The following is a 17,642-nucleotide window of genomic DNA, read 5'->3' as shown; positions in this document are numbered from 1 at the left end:
TTGCAATTGTTGACGATGATATGTATTTTAGATTTATATTAAGTTTATGTTATGTCTAGATTTTGTTATGTTTAGATGTTTTTATGTTTATATTATGTTATGTCTAGATTTTGTAAAATTATGTCATGTGAAGGTGTTATTAAGTTTATGTTGAGATTAAACAACGATAAATTAAATAGACGATAGTGTCCAATTAATAAATACAATATGATTCTTGATCAAAGTATATATAACATCCAAAAGTCAGAAACAACAAGTCATAAAAGAAGAGAAGTCATACAACAACTAAAACTAATACATAGATAACAGCCTAACACGTGCAATGTGGCAATCCACAATGATAAAGTATACATCTCACCATCTGGGTTTATTCAACCCATGAGGTTATCATGAATAATCACTATCATCAACTGTCTATGTTGCTCAGTCATGCTAGATGATTGAGGCAGTGGTGGAATTTTTAGTAGCAGTTCAATAATGTTTTAAAAATCAACCCTAACTAGACGGTTCACCAGTTGGATTGGAATCGAAGTTGAAATCGGTCCGATCAATCTTTTAAAATCGATAGTGGGTCAAAATGAAGTAAAGCCGTAAAAAATTGAGTTGAACCGTCCAAAATCGTTCGAACCAAAGAAGTAGAGATAGTTTTATAAAACCACTCAATTCAAAAATGCATCAAATTGATTATTTTTAATTATTTTTTTGAAAGTTTAATATGTCAATATTAAATTTAAAATATCCCTCATTCACAAAAAAGAATCCTTGTTTTTTCTACAACACTTCAAACGTTTAAGTTCTATCACTCACTTATAGTTTTTTTTCAACCACGCTTCATCATCATCACACCATCTTTTTCAATTCACATTGTAGAACTAAATATTGGTTGTCGTTCAACTCAATATTGTTTGTCGTTGTCCTATTATGACTTATTTGTTATCTTTCAACTCGAATTTTCTTAATGTTGTTCAATTAAGTATATGTATTATTTATTTTTGGTAATTCCATCTTATTCATTTAAATATTCTTAATGATTTGAATTCTATTTTAGATATTATGTTCTATTATTTTAAATTTGGTTTGAATTGTTTAATTTATTTTATTGTAATTCTTTAATTTGTTCAAGTTATTCTTAAATAAAGGTTGAAATCAAGTGTACAACCATGTTGTTATTATTATTGTCTTATTGATATTGTTGTATTAAGTTTGTAATGGATATTTGGAATATTTATTTATTAAGTTGTGAACATATCATTTGTATGACATATCTAAAATTTAGTTTCATATTATTAATTTATTTAAAAGATGATTCGACCGTTTGTTTGACCGATTGAACTAGTTGAACCTTAAACTGAAAGTTTCACCCGTTTGATCTCTAATCCATTTTTAAAACATTGGATCTAACCATCGAAGTGTCCAGTAACATCAGAATGGTCAACTGAAACACGAGGGATAATAAGAGGATGCCATACTCTATAGTACCACTCTAATTACCCATTAAAATAATGCCCAGGAAGAGTCCTATCCACTGAACTTTCTCTAATTAAGCGCGACTACTCATCACGTTAGCACAAAATCATCCATCAATGCTAGATGGCACAACAGAGAGTGGTCGTGGTATGTCTTGCACATAGCCAAGCTGATGGAGACACCTCTCAAGAAGGTAAGCAATCATTAAACTCTTCCAGCGAATATAACCTAAAAATAATGTAGTGTCGTCAAAGTATCGATGTACCCCATGGTAAGTGTATGGTGTCCAGATCACATCATCAATAGTGTTGCATAAATCCTTGGTCATTACCTCTGATAACCGCTTGAGTAAAACATACAAGTTAAAACCATACAATTTTACATTAATAATTATAAAAATTATATATCTAAAAAAGCTCATATAACCGATAAACGGTCTCGTCTCAATTTTGTAGCCTTTCCAAAGGCATGATCCAGAACCATCACATCACAACATCCCCAAGCCCATCCATAAAATTCAAGGTAGATGAAAAAGGATATGTACCTTGCATCACGTATAGCCTAGCGGCCTCCGAGTACACAGTAAGCTCCATCAGTGAAGTATATGTCTCACGGATCCAAGAGAAATAAAAAGGACATCCATATTAAACTTAAACTCCTTTAGAACGTTACCATGAGTAACTCTTAAGTATGTTTTCACACTCATAATAGCCATCTCAATACTATTCTATAGAGGGTAGAAAAAATTACCTATAAGGGGGGATGGAATAGACTAAAGACATCATTCATGGTGATCGTCATCTCTCTATATGGAAGATGGAACGAAAATGTCTCCTTATGCCATCGCTCCACATAAATAATAACAAAGTGGCGCCAAACATTGTACCTAAACGAGTAATCCAACATCACCCACTAAACTCATGATCTCATCATGCATACTCACATCTAAAAAGTTCTTCAACTACATCCCAGGAGTATAAATGGAATGTGATTTTATCATAATTAATAGATATAATATTAATTATTTTTAATTAATAAATAATACACAAAATCAAATTGAATTAAAGTATTACACCTCATATTTCCATAATCATAAGACTTCATGATCCCGATACTTTGTTAACACTGTTAGGTCTGTGTGCCATCTTGAAACCTCCTTCGTTCCGGTGTTTTGATGATCATCAATTGGATTGTGCTCAGACATCACTGTATGGCCCGACATCTCAAGACGTGCCTTTGTATCAACATAATAAGGACCCGACATCTTGACACATGCCTTTGTATCATCATGATCATGATCAGACACCGTAACATGTGTGTCGTCATCATCGCCTCTACCTCCTCGACGTCGAATAGTCTTTGGTTCACAGATCTCTTCGGTCCTTCTATGATGAGAGCTATCATATCCGCCCTAGTACATAAATTGCCACTATCAGAATCATTTGCATCGTCGACAGATCTCCTAACAGCAACAATGACTGGTCTGTCACTCAACCTAGGGATGACACGACTCTTTCGTCCTCTTTATCTCACTAATAAATTAATAAATTAAATTGGTAATAATTAAAATAAAAGCCTAGCAGTTTTTTAGAAAATCGGGTATCCTCTTTGCATTTAAACTAGATTTACAAATAATCATGTAGAAATCCATGCATTTCTACCGGATTTAACCAAGCTCAAATATTCCATTACCGATTTTATCATACATCAAGAATAGTTGCAAACATTTGTTGCATTCGTAACAAATATGTTAAAATTGTACCAAAATTTTAATAAATACGAAAAAAAAAGAATTTAGTTTTATATTTTTTATCAAGAGAGTAATATGGTCTTTTTCGTTTAAAGTGTGGGGTTGTTACCGCACAGGCATATGGGTGTCAAGTAAATGACTCATTTTGAATTGGTCAAATGTTCAATAAAACCGGTCCAACTACGTGGCTCAGTCTAGACAAAGTGTTCATTGACTAACGAACGAGTGTATTCAATAAGCTTTGCCTAAACACTCGTACATATGTTCATTCACAAGATAAATTCAAATAAGCTTTTTCTAAGCACCACTTTAGTGTTGCTACATAAGAAAAAAGCCATTTCAATATTATTTTGAAAAGACCACAAATTTCATTATGAAAATGAAATATCGCATACATTAAAGAAGGAAACTTAACCAAAATACACTAGAAACATTAAAATAATCAACACAAGATGAAGATTCTTAAGATACAAGATTCCTTAATACCATAAACCAGAAATGCTTACAAATATCCGACACAAACAACCTTAATAACTTGTAAATCAACTTCATAGCTAAAACATTGAAACACAAATTCATACTTGATAAAATGTGAATAATTAACTAAAACTTCATTATGCTATGATTCTAAATCTCAGAATCCTTGTGAGCCACAAAGTGATGACTTCATAATCAAAGCGGCGGCTTAGGCTCCTACAGGAACGGAGGCAATATCACCCATCGACGAGGATACCTCGGCCTCCCTTCCTTTCCGTCGAACAACTGCAAATACACCAAAGATAAGATGCAGGATTCAAATTATACGATTCAAAGAATGCAAAAAATGATAAGGAGACAAACCTTCTTCAAACGCCTGTGCTTTGCGAGAGCCCAGTTGGTCATGATGAAAGTGGCGACCGCAACAAATACATAACCCGCAATGGTCTGCGTAGCAATGTTGAAGCCCAACCACTGGTAGATCTCTGTTGTATAATTGATAGAATGTAATAAATAACTAACATACAGGAGAAACACATTTTATGCACAAGTAACAATATTGAAGAGAAAGCCGCGTGGGATTTGGTATCCACCTTCTCCAGCAGGTCCGCGAAGATTCCTCAGTATAATATGGCAATAGAAATTCGAAACTTGACAAAGTATCCCGAACCCAAACCCGATCTTCATTGAAGGTCACTCACGGGTGTATAGAGTGGATGGTTCACATAGTAAGCGATGTAACAGCCGAAGGTCCAGTAATAAGCACAGTTGCGGAAAACATTGGAGAGTGGCGAGGTCGCGTGGCTGAAGCGATGCACGAAAAAAGTTTCCAGAATTCGTTTGGCGTAATGGAAACACCAATAGTACATGGCATATGTTTGCACGGGATGGTGGATGACATGTTCGTCTTTGTATCCGAAATACTTGTAGACAGCAGGGTAGTAATAGAAGATTGGATAGAGAAGCAACGGCCCCAAATACGAGTGGGGTTGATGAAAGGCTTATAAAAAAGGATGATCGAAGAAGAAAAGCGTACGGTAAGAAACTTGTGGACCTAAGTCCTTGAATTGTACGGTTAAGGTTTCTGAATTTCCACTATTTCCTCCTCTACATACAAAGTGAAATGATCAGGCAAGTCGTATAGTCGTTCAGACTCTTTTTATAATTAAGAACAACCGGCTTTTCCTTCGATCCCGGTTGGACGGGAAGTGTCAGACGCTGCCTTGATGGATGCTTCTTGACTGTCGAAAGTGAAACATACGAATTACGTTAACAAGTTAAGAAATGAAATCCAATGCAGCATAGAGACATAAATATACATATACATATACATACAAATAAGACATGTTACGACTTACTTCGCTTGTGAATCGCCTCCTGCAGATCTGCAACCGTAGCCTGTGGCGAAGAAACGATTACACAAATCATAGATCAGTACTTTAGAAAACAAATCTATCATTTCCATCTGAAAGGAATTCCAAATTCTATATGTAAAATCTCTTTCCTATAGATCAAATCAACCTAAGAAATCAAAACTACATTTTTATGACAAAAACAAACACAAAAAATATGAAGAAAAAAAGTTAAGAGATTTAGAAAAAACATACAGAATCACCAAGCTCAATGCCACCTTTAACAATTTCTCTTCCACTCCTAGAAACCAAAGTGACCTTCATCTTTAAAACCAAATACACCCACTGACACACTTCACTGAAAGATCATATGCAGGATTCAATAGAAGTAAACCCTAACACAAAGAAACAAAAAATCACAAAAATAGATTCAATCAGAGAGTCAGAAAAAAACCCCACATGTCAAGTTCGAAGCTTTTGTAAGGAATTAACAGTGGGGTGGAATAAACTAGCGAAAGATATAAACTTTAATGAAGAAAATTGGATTTCGATAATAACAATGAATGTGGGTCATCGCGAATGAGGGTTTTCAAGCATATCCAGAAATTTTGGTAACGATTGGGAAATGAGAAGAAAAGAAGAATAAGAATTACCTGAATTGGGGAAGATTGTGGGCAATGTTTGTGTGTTTTGATAGTTCCTCACAGACACAGAAAATTGTAAGGAAAAATGGAGAATATAAGATGAATGAAAGATTAATGTGAGGTATGGTTAGTAGAAGATGAGGCCATGTTTGCATTAATGTCATATGGTTAGGGGTAGGACAACTAACCCTTTAGGCTCATAATCCATATAATAATTGATACCACTAATTAGTAATATACATATTGTGGTGTCCCACCATAGTAACTAGTAAGATACTAGTACATACATACTACTAAACAATTTATAAGAAAAAAATTAATACATTTTCACACTTATGTGTCTTTTTTGAAATATGTGTTATGAAAAAGATGTAAAAGAAAGTTGTGATTGGTAGTTTTTTATAGAAAGATGAGAGAAAGTAAATTAAAGTGTAATTTGTATTTAATTTTATTTTGAATTTTTTAAGAAAAAAATGCTTAAATAAAATAGAGTTGATTTTTTTTTGTGCTGATAATTTAGTATAAGAAAAATGAGTGTTTTTTTTGTCCTTAGTCGATAATTGACAAATACATTCGACTGTAGAGATGTGAATTTGATCCGAATACATATTTAGCGATTATTAGATAGATAACTATTACAAATTCGTAAGTTCGAATTTGCACCTTTTCATTTATTAACATCTAAACGAATAAATTTTAATCATTAGACTTGTGAATATTTCTAAATTTAAAGAAATATTCATATTTAGTACCAAAAATATGTTGGAATTACATCAAATCTATGGAGAATTCTAAATCAATCTTGATGAACAGGAAGAATCAATCACACCGATCAATTTCGCCTTTTGTTCTTCACTTCTTCACTTAAGTCAATCAACCAACCTTGGTTGCAAGATGATTATGTTGCACAATCGATAATGAAAGAAGAAAGGAAAAGATGAATTGGGGAAGAAAGGGAAATTAGAGTTTCAATGAAAAAGGGGAAGAATAAGAGTTGTGAATTCTACAAAGAAACTTTTGCCCTTTACTTTCCAATCTGCAATATTATTCACACATCTACAATAATAGGGTTACTCCTTATTTATAGTCTGAGATAGTTTGCACGTTAAGAAATCTCTAACTAACCTAACTAACTCAACTAAAACAAACAAATAAATCTAACTCAAAATTCTGTCAAAATACACTTTTTCGACATTTCGACAATACTAAGTGTTCCGATACTAAAAAGCATTTCGACGACTTCTTGCTTCTGTCGAGCGACATGATTTGACACCAGGAATTACATTCTTGACACACCACCTAATTCATTGTGTCTAAGTTATCTACGTTCATCATAGATCTTAATTTCTTGAGCATTTAGACTTGCACTCCTTTCATCATGATGTATGAATTCTGATTATCAGTTCTATAGTGTTCGAAGTCCAACTTCCCTTTTTCCACCTGCTCTCGAAGATAATGGAACCTCATTTCGATGTGCTTGCTTCTTCCATGTCCTATCGGATTCTTCGCCAGATTGATAGCAAACATATTGTCGATCTTCATGGTAATTGTTCCTTGATTCTTTGTTGTAATTTCTTCGACCAAATTGACCATACACGTTGCTTGATATACACAGAGAGAAGCAACTATGTACCCTGCTTCCCACGACGAAAATGTCACTACTGGTTATTTTCTTGAGTTCAAAGCTATTGGTTCACCACCTATCATAAACACATAGTCAGGTGTGGAATTTCTATCCTTAGTATCACTACACCAACTTGAGTCGGTGTAACCCACTAGTTTGCATTCTTTTCCTTCATCAGTTGCAGGAAACAAAATGCCATAGTCGAGACTTTCTTTCAGATACCTTAGTATCCTCTTCGTCGCTGCCAGGTGTGATACCTTCGGCTTATGCATGAATCTACCTGCCGTACCTATGTTTTATGCTAAATCCGGCCTTATGTGACAAAAGTATCTTAACGACCCAATAAGTCTTTTGTATTGTATTGGGTCAACATCATCTTCCTCTGAGTCTTTCGACATTTGCAGTCTTTGTTCATCAGGTGTCGAAGTCGAATTACAGTCTTCCATCTCAAATATCTTGAGTGTCTCGCTTGCATATCTTCTTTGATGCATCATCAAGCCTCTACTACTCTTGCAGAACTCGATACCAAAGAAGTATGAAATGTTTCCCAAATCAAACATTTCAAACTCCTCGCTAAGATCACCTTTGAAGTCTTTGATCTTTTTCTTGCAACTACCTGCTATTAACAAGTCATCGACATAGAGACAGAATATAAGAAATTCACTCTTGTTTCTTCTTACATATACTTCATGCTTAGTTGCACACTTCACATATTTTTTCTCCCTTAGGAAACTATGTATCTTCTTATTCTAAGCTTTTGGAGCTTGCTTAAGTCCATACAGGGCTTTATGCAACTTGTATACCTTGCTTTCTTTGCCTTGTTTCACAAACCCAATTGGTTGTGTAACATAAACTTCTCCATCTAAGAGGCCATTCAGGAATGCACATTTCACATCCATCTGACATATATGTCAGTTGTTCATGTTTGCTATACCAACAACCAATATGATTGACCTCGTTGAAGTTGATTCCTTCTTTCTGAAGAAATCCTTCACCACAAGTCTTGTCTTGTGTCATGTTAATTATCCTTTGGGATTCAACTTCACCTTGTATACCCACTTTACATCAATTGCCTTCTTGCCTTGAGGCAATTCGACAAGTGACCAAATATTTTTAACTTCGATGAACTTTAGTTCCTCATTTATTGCTTTCATCCACTTCAAATCATTAATTGTCTCAGCTGCATTGACTGGTTCAACATCTGCATAGAAAGGCCAGTGTATCAGTTCACCTTCATCATCGACCATATCATCTAATGTAATCACACATTCTCGCAACCTTGTAAGCATATGTCTTGTTCTTTGAGGTCTCTTTGTACTTGCTTGACCTCTGACTTCTTCTTGTCGAACTTCTCTTTCGACTTCACTTGCTGGTTATTCATATAGGATTCTCAGTGAATCCTTATTTACATTTTAAGTCCAATCACATTCCTTAAGCTCATCTATAATCATGTACATGATATTTACAACTTGTATCCTCCTGTCAAATGATATCTTATTAGGATCATTTGACTCGACTTCTCATCAAGTTTTCTTCTCAATTGATTAGGCACGTGTCTATGTGATATAGGTCCAAATACCTTCATATGACTCAAGCTAGGCTTGACACCAGACTAACATTCTTCCAAAATGATTCCTTCTAGCTTCTTTGTTGCACATTTGTTCAGTATCCATGTTGAAGCCTAACCGATTCTCCTCATAATTCTTTGGGTAAATGCTTGCCTCTCAAAATACTTCTAACTATATTATGATAGTTATGTTCTTCCTTTCTGCAGTTCCATTATGCTATGGAGTGTAAAGTGGAACCATCTCATGCACAATCCCTTCTTTCTCACATAATGTGCCAAAGTCATTTGACACATATTCTCCACCGCCACCAGTCCTCAGAATCTCGAGCTTTCGACCATAGTTTTAAACTTGGAAAATACCTCAATCACTTCACTTTTCTTCTTGATCAGGTAAATCCATAATTTTTGAATAAAATCATCTATGAATATGACAAAGTATCTATTATCTCCAATCGAATCCACCTGGATAAGACCACACACATCAAAGTATAGTATTTCAAGAATTGCCTTCGACTTACTTCCTGCATCCTTGCCGAAGTTGTTCTTGTGCTACTTTGCCTGCACACATTCCTCTCAAACTTCATTTGGAATACCGATTTCTGAAACCCTGAAACTATATTTCTTCTTTTCAGATCTCTAATGTCTTTGAAGTTGAGATGGCCAAGTCTATAGTGACATATCCATTCATCTCTGCTAGCTGCAATTGTAAGGAACCTGTGCTCCATCACATTAAGTTCAATCTTGAAGGTTCTATTATGAGACATGGGAGTCTTCAAGATTAACCTTCCACCAGAGTCGATAACTATCATCATCTTATCTTCAATTGATACTTTTTAATTCTTTCTGATTAACTGCCATATGTTAGGCAAATTACTTTTCATGCCTGGTATATACAATACATTGGAAATTACTGACCTTTTGCCATCTTTCCTCATAACCAGAACATCACCAATACCTTCATCCACTGGACTATTGTCATTTGCAAATTTCACCATGTTCTTTATCGAGGATTTATGTTGACAAATCAATCTTTCCTACCAGTCATGTGTGATGAGCATCCTGAGTCAAAGTACCATTGGTCCTTGAATCTTTCTCCATCTCTTATTGTGATCATCAACAACATCTCTTATTCTTCATGTTTTACAAACTTTGCATCATTTTCTTGATTCTTTTGTTTTTCAGGACAATCACTAGAGTAGTGGCCATACCCCTGACAATTGAAACACTGAATGTGACTTTTGTCAAGTTTTCTTCCACCACCTATTCTTCTACCAGCAACATCGCCTATGTGGTTACTTTGGTATGCAGGTCTTCTCTGGTTCAACACATTTCCTTCTTGATGGTTTCCTCTACCAGTTGAATTATTGTAGCATCCTCTACCTTTGTTGTCAAATACTTCCCTTTGCCTTTCTTTTCTTTTGCTGATTGCGACTGCAAAGATACATCGTTCTTCGAATTTCTTACAGCTCTTTCATCCATTCTCTGTTTATGAGATTCAAGCATTCCTTAAAGCTCTTCCTTTGTCATTGTTGAGAAATCTTCCGACTCTTCTATGGCTACTACGACATGGTCGAACTTTAGAGCCAATGAACTCAAGATCTTTACGATAACTGATATTGATGTCAACGCTTCTCCACATATCTTAAGTTGATTCATTGGTTTCGTAATCCTAGTGAATAAATCAATTATTCTTTCACTTTCTTCCATCTTAAGCAACTCATACGTTCTTTTGTGAGTTTGTAACATCGCCTCTTTCACCTTTTCAGCGTCTCTAAACGATTTCTCCAAGATTTCCTGTGTTTTTTCATCAATTCTACATCACTGACCTTTTTGAAATTATCTGGATCAACACATTGATGAATCATAAAGAAAACTTTATAATCTTTCTTCTTCAATTCTTTGTGTGCAACCTTTTCTTGATAGTAGAAAACAATCTTCATTTGCTTGCACCAATTCTCGTGATTTTGATTCTTCAAAATTGAGAGAGTCGTTGGAAAATGGCCATTCAAATGATTCGTTGCGCCATGCCTCCCAAGAACCATACAACCAGCGCTCTAGATTCCAAATGTTGGAATTACACCAAACCTATGGAGAATTTCGAATCAATCTTGATGAACAAGAAGAATCAATCACACAGATTAATTTCGCCTTTTGTTCTTCACTTTTTCACTCAAGTGAATCAACCAAACTTGGTTGCAAGATGATTCTTCTTCACAATCGATAATGAAAGAATAAATGAAATGATAAGTTAGGGAAGAAAGAGAAATTAGGGTTTCAATGAAAAGGGGGAAGAAGAAGATTTGTGAATTCTACATAGAAACTTCTGCTCTTTACTTTGCAATCTGCAATATTATTCCCACATCTACAATAATAGGGTTACTCTCTATTTATAGGCTGAGATACTTGCACACCAAGAAATCTCCAACTAACCTAACTAACTCAACTAAAACAAATAAATAAAACTAAGTCAAAATTATATCGAGATACACTTCTTCGACATTTTGATAATACTAAGTGTTTCAATACTAAAAAGCATTTTGGCAACTCCTTGCTTTTGTCGAACAACATGCTTCGACACCTGAAATTACATTCTCAACAAAATATAACTACAAAATTTTATACCAATTTTCTTTTCAAACTTCTAACACAAATAAATGATAAAATTACTATATAATTATAGATGATGCTAATAAATGTCTTAAATTTTAGAACACATGTTGAAAAATAAGAAAATCCTATATTTTTTGTATTGAAAAGTACAATTTTCAAATTTCTAAAAATGGAATATATTACTTAATGATCATAATCACTAGAAAGTTGCATACACAACATTGAGAGCCAAAGTTCGAATTTTGGTGTTAAGATTCAACCTAATAATATCATATTTTTTTTCAATTGAGATAGGATATGCAAACAATATTATTCTCACATGTGAGAATATTTCAAGATGTTTTGCTATCCCATTTGTATGCTCTATTCGCTAATGCTACTCTAAAATAACAAACCATTTATTCTTTGATTGCATTCTAATTTATGGATATGGTTCAACAATACCTTCAATATTTATTAATCAAGGTGTAACATTATAAACTGTTGGAAGGCTCTAAACCTGAATTGGTCCCCTTAAGTGCAAGCGGTCTTCAAATCATGATTGATTAATGTTCTATGTGCTATCTAGAATGCCATAAACATTTTGAGATTTGAAGGAAATACGACGCACTGGAAATCTTTCATGCCTTATATTGTTTCAGACACTAGAATTTATGGTAATCACACTGCTAAAGTATCAAATAGTTCCATAAAAAACTTCTGCATTCTTAAAAAACTTGATATATCTATTTATCCTCCAAAACCTATGAAGACTTTGAAAATCTTTTGGAAGTTAGATAATTTGGGCTAGATCAAATGTAATATTGATGGCATGGCTAAGGGAGTTCATTCTTTGTGTGTGTGTGTGGTGGAATTTACAGAAATGAAGCAGCTGAACATGTTAGGAGTTTTGTTACATTATTTAGAGAGAGGATCCTCCCTACTGAATTGAATGTTATTATGTTGACATTTGAATTAGATGTGAATAGGCACTGAAAGTACCTTTGGCCCGAGTCGGATTTTATTATGGTGGTGAATGCTTTTTCTAATCTTAGTTTGGTTCATTGGAGAATTAGAATTAGATGGCTTAAGTGTTTAACTATTACTTATTTTATTAGCTTTATGATCTCTCATGTTTTTAGGGAAGGTAATGGGTGTGCGGATTCTCCGGCTAACATTGGATTTTTCTCTAATACTTCAATTGATTTTACTTTGTGCATAAAAATATCATCAAAGATTTGATTTTAGATAAGTTTGAGACCCCAAGACTTAGATTATCTCGTTAAGAGAAATTGGTTTGATTCCTCTTATATACTTGTTGTGTGGCTTTTATTTAGATTAATCTTTTGGTTTAAAAAAATAGGATATGCCGACAAAATACACTTGTTTTAATATAGTTTTCTACACAATTTATTTATTGACTCTTATTAATATTTTTGTACTACTAATTGTTTGTATTACTCACTCTTTTTTAAATTATAAATTACTTTGTTATTTTTTTATTTAAATTATAAATTATTTTACAATTTCAATCCATGAGTATAATTTAGGCCAATTGAATCATATCTCTAGCTGTTTATTTGAGTTTAAATTTAAATCTTTAAAAAAAATTATTTGAGGATTGTGTGATTCATACAATTTTTAATTTTTTAAAATATTGTTATTAAAAAATAATTTCATAAACTATTGTAATTATAATTTCTCTGCCCTATATAAATGAATTATATTTTTTAATTTATAAAAAATAACTAAAATTATTTGTCAATTGATACAAATAGAGTATAATATAGAAAATTAAAACCAATTACTTCTTAAGTTGGTTTTTGTTTAAAACAACTTATATTCATTGAGTATAGGAAAAGAGTTAGTTCTTCGTAATATATTGAATTCTGTCTAATTATAACTCTTTTAAAGAAAAATATTTGTTGATGTACATATGAAGTTATCGTGAATTACTCCCTCCATTTTAAAATAAATTATCTAAATCATCTCCAATAATAAATATTAGATTTGTTCGTTGAATCAAGCATAGATATTAAATAAAAAAGATAATTCGATATTATCAACTTTTATTTGCTCATTTTTAAAAAGAGAATTTTAGAAGGAAAAAAATAAACCGCGGTAAATTTATATTAAGACAACCTATCTTATTTAATCTCTTGCCTAATTTGCTTTGAAGTGGTAGTTGGTTGATGAAATATCAATGCATTTACTACAACTAACTAACTACTACCTACTTTATACTTAGCTCACCTGTATTTTATTTTATATTCTCGCATTTTCATATTCTTATGCATATATTAAATTGTTTCATGCAATATTTTCATCAAATACTGTTTATCGTATTTATATGATAAATAATATTTTATTTTTTTAATTAATAAAAAATAATATTTATAAAAAATATTTTTATTTTTATAATTATTTTTATAACATAAGTATAAATTTTTTAATTAACCAACTTTATTATTGTATTAACCACAAAAATGTAGGTGATTAACCACGTATTTTATTTATAATTTATTAATTCAGTTTATTACTTAATTAACCAATAAAATATATATTATTAATCAAATTCTGACATTAAATATAAAATATAATAATTAATTTTTAACAAAAGTTTATATTTTATATTTTAATGTCAGAATTTAGTCAATATTATATATTTTATTGGTTAGTGAAATAGTAAACTTAGTTAATGAATTATAAGTAAAATATGTGGTTAATAACCTATATTTTTGTGGTTAATTCAATAATAAAGTTGGTTAATAAATTTTTTTACATTTGTGTTATAAAATAATTATAAATATTATTCTTTTATTTATTAAAAAATAAAAAATACTGTTCACCGTATAAATACGGTGAACAATGTATGATGTAAGTATTGGGTGTAATACTTGGGCGTAAGAATATCATTATTGATTTTTACACAACCCTTTTTGTTTAACATCATTTTTTACGATCCACAACAAATAAAATCATGAAAACATAAATCAAATTTTCTCAAAATAAATTTTAAAAAATAATATTAATTATGAACAAATTTAAAATCATTACCAACTTTTTAATCATCCAGGTTTTACCAAGAGATTTTATATTTGAAGACTAATATAATATATATGTATTATGGAGAAAAAAATTAGAACAATTAGGTTAAATAATCACGATTTTATTAGAGTTGTCTTTAAGTTAAGGAAAAAATCGTTAAAAGAAAAAAAATTAACTCGCGTGCATGTAATCAATTTCACTTTTATGCTAACCGGTTACATTTGAAATATTTTAGTTAAAAACTGAGTTAGTAGCTAAATATAATCGGTTGACATAATATGTCAACCAATTACACCTGAGGATTTGCAATTTTATTTATTTGATAATTGTACCTCATATTGTATTGTCGTATATATATCATTTGGGTATATTATGAATGAATAAATGCACATATTTTCACCCTCAATTACTCTCTCTCATTTTCTCTCACTCTCTCGCTCTCCACACTAAATTACTCACCAACCTTGTGATTCATGTTCAATATTTGGCATCAAGAGTCTGGTTCGATCCATCAAACACCTAGTGTGCGAAAATGACATATGTTTCTAATTAAAGAATCCCTGCATATCTCCCGATTCTCGATGCGAAGAATTACGACAAGTGGTGCAAACAAATGAATGTGTTGTTTGACTATGATGTTCTTGAAGTGATCAAGAACGAGGTAACTACACTAGTAGAAGGTGCAACTGATGCACAACGGTCTAAGCATAAGGGGGAGAAGGCAAAAGATTATAATGCACTATTTTTGATTGATCAACGTGTTGATATGGATTATTTCGAGAAAGTTGGTGATTGCGAATCATCGAAGCAAACGTGAGAAATCTTGGAGAAGGCGTATGTAGGGGTTGACAGGGCAAAGGTTGTGAGGTTACAAACTCACAAAAGACAACTTAAGTTGATCCAAATGAAGGAAAATGACACCATCAACAATGTTACAACGAGAATTACTCAGATGGTGAACCAAGTAAAAACATTTGGAGAAACAATCACGGAGCAATATGTTATCACGAAAATCTTGTGTTCTTTATCGCCAAAATTTGATAATGTGGTGGTTGCGATCGAGGAGTCGAAGGATCTTGCGTCAATGAGCAAAGAGGAGTTGCAAAGCTCTCTTAAAGTACATGAGTAGAGAACGGGGGAAAGGAATGTTGATAATACAAAGGTAGAGATTATTTTGCAAGTCTGTTTAATTAAAAGAGACAAGAATGCGAAGGGAAAATAGCCCATGAACAAAGATAGAGGGAACTTTCAGAATTTGGGTGGAAGAGAGTCCCAAAATTCCAAGAATTCAACACTAAAAAAGGGTGAAAACATTGGCAATAGAGACGCTGGATCAAACAACTCTAGAGGATACAATCTAAGAAGTGGAAGAGGAAGAAGGATAGTTGACAAGAGCAGTGTGCAGTGCTATAATTGTCAAAAACTTTGTCATTCTGCAAGAGAGTGAAATGCCAATAAGAAAGAACCTCAAGAAGATGAATCTATAGTTACAAAACAAGAGTTTGATGATAAGAACACACTCTTGGTCATGATTACAAAAATAGAATGCAACAACAACATGTTGCAAGACAAAAAATTGGAAAACACTACAGAACTCTAGTGTAACTAGTTACAATTTTATGCCAACTAGTTACATACTAAAGAAAGTGTCATGGTAACTTTGAAAGAAGCAGTGCAATGAAATGATCAATGATATTTGGAATTTGGATGTTCAACACATATGACAGGGAGGAAATATTGGTTTATTACAATAAATCGTGCCATGAAGAGCAAAGTGAAGTTCGCGGATGATACCACTCTAGCGACGAAAGGGATCGATGATGTATCAATCGAGAGAATGAGTGGTATACATTCTTTGATAAAGGATGTGTTGTATATTCTTGCAATCAAGTGTAATCTTGTAAGTATTTGTCAATTACTTACGAAGGATTTCAAGATTCATATAGAGAACAAGGCGCTACACATTATGGACGCAAACAAGGTTTAGGTCCTAAAGGCTCCTATGGCTCCCAATAGAACTTTCAAAGTTAAGTTGAAGGTTATGGAGCATAAGTGTCTTACTACAATGGCTAGTAAAGAAGAGTAGATATGAAACTATAGGCTTAGGCATCCTAATTTCTGAAATCTCAATGTCTTGCAAAAGAATGAAATGGTGACGGGGCTACCATTGAATGACATACCAGATGAAATTAGTGAATAATGTGTGTAAGTGAAGCAACATAAGGGAAAATTCAGCAAAGATGCTGTCGCATCTCGAAATATACGATTCCTCGCGATGGTCGCGGAAAAAAATTTATGTTCGAATAGAGTCGCCATCGAACTTTATTCATCCCAATGAAGGAATAGGAAAATATCGATAAAACCTTTAGGAAATGGAATAATGGTCGTCGCAACCATATTCAGGTTCGAGAGTGGATTACGTAAGGGGAAGGTATTAGCACCCCTTACGTCTGTTGTACTCAACGGGAACCTTTTAGTTCTAATGTGTGTTTCGAGTGTTAATTTATGTTTGTTTGTTATCTTTAAGTTATAAAATTATTAAGATAGAAATGGATGAGAACCTCAGAAAGGAGAAATGGGAGGTTTTTTATTAGTGTGCTCGCGAAGATACAGCAATCTCCTGCCTACGTATCCTTATGGCGTAATAAGGAAATTAGAGCATTCGTAGTTCGGGAAACTACGGTTGGTTGGTGTCTTTTAGTGAACAGCTGTTTAGATCGTGTTCTAAAGGCTAAACGTTGGCTTGTCTACTCTCGGCGGAGGCTTAAACACTAGTTTGTTGTGCGCATTAGAAATGATTAAACAATGTTCTTTCTGAAAAGAGTTTTGGTCACACGGGGGTGACGAGTTGGGTTAATATGTTTGATGTTTTGTTGGATTGGTTTCGGTCGCACGGGGCGAGGAGAGATAGATTTAACGTGTTTAAGATATTTTATTGGATGACGATTACTCGGATATTCGAGTAAGACAACTCGTATCCTACCAGTCGGGAAAGGGAATAGAAGACTCTAGACCACTTTCTTTTTCATCCTTAATTATAGAAAGGATTTGATAATAATTAAGGTATTTTTGAATGGATGACGAATAATTGAATAATTGAGTAAGACAACTCGTATCCTAATAA

The 17,642-nt window shown here is 33.1% G+C and overlaps 1 protein-coding gene and 1 pseudogene across 1 annotated transcript in view; both read right to left on the bottom strand.

Annotated features, from left to right (window-relative positions):
* The window catches only part of LOC127117935 (very-long-chain enoyl-CoA reductase), a 37,744-nt gene extending 31,905 nt beyond the window's left edge, over positions 1-5,839 (bottom strand). Inside the window, exon 1 of the mRNA XM_051048064.1 lies at positions 5,700-5,839. The gene's annotated coding sequence lies outside the window, so the exon portion shown is untranslated. The remainder of the gene's footprint in view (positions 1-5,699) is intronic.
* Positions 3,628-5,857, bottom strand: LOC127117937 (very-long-chain enoyl-CoA reductase-like; annotated as a pseudogene).
* Positions 5,858-17,642: the final 11,785 nt, after the last annotated feature.

This window comes from Lathyrus oleraceus, chromosome 2 (assembly GCF_024323335.1).
Source record: "Lathyrus oleraceus cultivar Zhongwan6 chromosome 2, CAAS_Psat_ZW6_1.0, whole genome shotgun sequence".
Taxonomy (NCBI): Eukaryota; Viridiplantae; Streptophyta; class Magnoliopsida; order Fabales; family Fabaceae; genus Lathyrus; species Lathyrus oleraceus.
This window is presented reverse-complemented; position numbering and strand designations above follow the sequence as displayed.